Below are 4,137 nucleotides of genomic sequence, written 5' to 3'. Positions count from 1 at the left end.
AGGGGTGGCAGCTTGTGTGCGTTTTCCTCCCGCCTTGGAGCTCCCAGAGGCGGCACCATATCCATGATTTTGGGGAGGGGGAGGGCGGTGAGGGGGTCGTTTAATTTGGACACAGTGTTAAATTTACCCAAGAGTTGCAAAGATAAACGCAAAGTTGTTGCCTCCTTCGCCCAGCTTCCCCTAATGTTGACGATCGCATGACTATGGCACATCGATCAAAGCCTAGAAATCAGCATCGGTATAATCCTATGAACCGAACCACAGACTCTATTCGGGTCTCACCTCTTTCCCACTAATGTCCTGTTTTTCCTCATCCTGTACTCCAGTGCCTGTTCACCGTGACCATCACGTAGTAGGTGCTCAGTAAATGTCTGAAGTGCGCGAACCCCCACAGTGTACGCGGGGAAGCGGGGATGCGCTTCCGGTTTGGCAGGACAGCTAGGAAGCCTGTAGGGATGGAGCGGAGGAGTCGGAAGGGCAGGTAGGTCGCATTGTGTAGGACCTGATAGAACCTTGTATTGGTTTCCGTCTCTTCAGGTGGCTTTTGAGAACCTGCTCAAGGCACTTAGGGACACATACAAAGAAACAAAAACAACCTTTGTTCATTGTCTGGAGAAGGTCTGATACAGAATTGTGTGCCCCAAATGTGTGTTAAACCATAAATGGTCTTTGCTTTCGTGAAGCTTACAGTGAGGGAGGCATGTTAGTTACTAAGAGCCTGCCCACCACCGCACCGGCCAAGTGTAGATCACAGCTCCATCCCTTACTGGCTGTGTAGCCTTGGGCCTCGGTTTCCTTGCCAAGAAAATGGGAAAATGAGCCTCGATCCTCCGTGGCTGTTATGTCAATTAAATGAGTTGATACATTTAATTCAAAAGCTTTGAACAGTGCCTGGCACATGGTAAGCGTTCAATAAATGTTTATTTATTGTAATGAAACAAAATGCTTACAGATAGGGGCGCCTGGGTGGCTCAGTCGGTTAAGTGTCCGACTTTGGTTCAGGCCATGATCTCACGGTTCGTGGGTTCAAGCCCCGCGTCGGGCTCTGTGCTGACAGCTCGGAGCCTGGAGCCTGTCTTCCGATTCAGTGTCTTCCTCTCTCTCTGCCCCTCCCCTGCTCATGCTGTCTCTATCTCTCTCTCAAAAATAAGTAAAACATTTAAAAAAATGCTTACAGATAAACCCATGCAAGGCAATTTCAAAGTGCACTGAGAGGAACGGGCTGTGATATAGGGTTTGACAGCGGGCTTCATCACCCAACACTGTGTCTTAACTACCAGCTTTTGAGAGTGGTCCTTGTGTGCAGGGCGCCCTGCTCAAGACTGTGCATGTATTTCACTTAATCTTTAGTTGTCCTTGGAGATGTTTTTCTTCCTGTGAGCCAAGGCCACCTAGCCAGGAGATGATAGACTTGGGACTCTAACCTAGATAGGCTTTAAACCCAAGCCAACTTCAAAGCCCCTTAACCACAGAGTTATACTGCTTTCTCCTGGAAGAAGCTCACGTGTGGGCACATGCAAAGGGTGCGTATGGGGGGATCTGAGTTTCCCTGGTCATGTGCCACTTAAAGTGTGCACCTTCCACCAGCATACCTAGTAACTTCTTGATCTCAAGAAATCTCCTAAACAACCCAGGGGTTTTGATCTTCCGTGTTGGATTTTTGTTATGTTATTTCACTGGGGTTTGACATCTTTTTTCCTGGATTAATATCAAGGAGTGGATCCTTGCCTGGGGCATCAAATATTTTATCTGAATTTCTCCTTTATCTTAAAAGAAGTAGCACATTTTTGTCCTGCTTTACTTTGGGCAGCTTGTGGGCCATGACATTCTGGAATTCGAAGACCCATTACTATAGTAAAAGTATAAGAGCTGAACATGACAGCGGAGGGCTGGTTTTCAGTGACATTCAAATCACTGTGGAGAGCAGTTTACATTAGAAGGTGGGGATTTGATCATTGACCATTGACTGAAGGTAACGAGGCTTGAGGGCCACACAGGGGTCGTTAAAGTAAAAATGCTGAGCACATTACTGTTCATGGAACATTTTGGTATCCTGTGATTGGCATCTTTTAGCTCATAGGAAGGGACTTTTGGCTTTTATGATTTTAGTTTCTTTTTATTTTTGTGTATTTAAAGTTAAAAAAAAATCCATGTAATTCTTACAAGTCTTTTAAGAAGTCAGATTGCTGACTCTGATTAAGATCTACAGGCCCTAAACACACCCTTTCCATCTAATCTGATTGCCTGAGAACAATCACATTCAACTTAGCACTTTCTTCCCGTCTTTACCGACCTGCTTTCATCCCTTGGACACCGTGTACTGGCTGGATGTCGTCACGAAGGACTTCAGTTTTTTCTGTGCCCTCCCCTGTGTTTCTTTAGACTCCCCGTATAGTTATATAATAATTTCCTGCCAAATCCTTATTTAGGGTCTTCGTTTTTCTAGATCTATAAATACTTGGGCTGCTGATTCAAGTACGGTACCAGGATTTCATTTTTTTCTTGTATAGCTTTCCATTTTCCTGTTGGTGACGAAATGCTTCTTTTCCCTGTGTCTCATTTCCCTGTGTCTCACCGCTGGGGGTTGGCATTCTGGCCACCCAGAATGCAGGTGTGGCGCCCCGTGCTCGTCCGGGAGGTTGATTGGCCAGGTTGCCGTCTGTGCCGCTGTCCCGTTTCTGGAGACCTGGGCACTGGCGCGCCCTCCCCCACACCCCAGGCCCGTCTGCTTTCTCACAGCCTCCAGTGCGGCTTTCATCCCATGTGGGGCTTTGTGTCTGTTTCAGTTTTGGCGGACTTTTGTTGAATGGGTAGTAGGTGCCAGGCATCTGACGGGCCGCTTAATTGTCACAACAAACCTGGGCGTAGGGATTGTCCTTTCCCGTTTTAAAATTGAGGACACTCCGGTTGTGAGCAGTGAAACCTCTTGTGATTGTTAGAGATTTCAGTTTCAGGCTGGGTTCCTCCTCTTTGGTGCCCTCTTTGCTCTTGGAGGTGTTTTTTTTTAAATTTTGTTTTGTTTTTGAGAGAGAGAGGAGAGAGAGAGTCCCAGGCAGGCCACACGCTGTCAGCACAGAGCTCCGAGTGGGGCTCTATCCCATGACTTTGGGATCATGACCTGAGCTGAAATCAAGAGTTGGACCCTTAGCTGACCGAGCCACCTAGGAGCCCCTGAGGCCTTTTATTCAGAACCAGACACGCTGGCTGCTCTGTGCCAGGTCCTCGTTTATGATACCGCTGCTGTCGGGGGCAGACGGTCAAGCACAGACGTCCCCTTCCTCTCGGTGGACAGCAGGGCTAAGACCTCTTATTTCTTTTTCGTCCCCTGACAGGTGCATAATACCTGTTTGCTAAGTCACTGGGTCAATCAGGTGATTGGCAGGTGGGAGCGAGGCCTCCTGCACAGTCCCTGCGAACTGCTTGTGACCCAGGACCTGTGTCCAGGCCACCCCGCGTAGGGCCTTGCATGGGTCTGGTCATAGGAAGCGGTGTCTGACTTAGGACTGGTCTTCAGCTCCGTGTCGTACTTGTGTTCCGTAGCTGAGGGGAACACAGGAGAACACTTTCCTGGGAAGTAGCAGCCTGGGGAGGGGCCTACAGAGCTCAGCCACGTGGAGCGCAAATGTAGCTCAGTTTGGAGCCAATTTCGATGCTTGGCTTTTATTATTGTTTATGTTGTGCAGTTAGAAACCCCACGCCCGTTTCTGGTTCCAGCTCACTTGCTCGCTTCCTTTGGTCTTTTTCATTGTTTTTCCTCCTCAGATACCGTGGCCCGGATTGGATCTATGTGGACGTACATGTGTACGCATATGATCTGTGTACGTATGTACCTTCTCTGCGCACAGGTGTCTCGTACAGAGACATGTTTGTATTTCTACAGCTGAGTTTGTCCTCAAGCAGGACCCGTGTTTGCTCTGGTTCCGGCGCTCGGGTGCACGTCGCTCCGGGCCTGTGGCTGAGACCCTCCCCTCCGTCAGGCATCCTCATCCCCGCCTCGTGTGTTGACTGTGGCTCCTTCCCACTTCCTTACTGGGTGCCTCGGCTCTAGGTCCTCCTTGGCGCTGCTGAGGTCATGTGGGACCCAGTCTGCAGATGTGCGGAGAGTGGAGGGGGGTGTGGGACGGGAAGGGGCGGGGG

The 4,137-nt window shown here is 49.3% G+C and overlaps 1 protein-coding gene across 3 annotated transcripts in view; it reads left to right on the top strand.

Annotated features, from left to right (window-relative positions):
- The window catches only part of EIPR1 (EARP complex and GARP complex interacting protein 1), a 135,155-nt gene that overhangs the window by 411 nt on the left and 130,607 nt on the right, over positions 1–4,137 (top strand). The window lies entirely within an intron of this gene.

The sequence above is a fragment of the Crocuta crocuta genome, unplaced genomic scaffold (genome assembly GCF_008692635.1).
Source record: "Crocuta crocuta isolate KB4526 unplaced genomic scaffold, BGI_CrCroc_1.0 scaffold129, whole genome shotgun sequence".
Lineage (NCBI taxonomy): Eukaryota > Metazoa > Chordata > Mammalia > Carnivora > Hyaenidae > Crocuta > Crocuta crocuta.
This window is presented reverse-complemented; position numbering and strand designations above follow the sequence as displayed.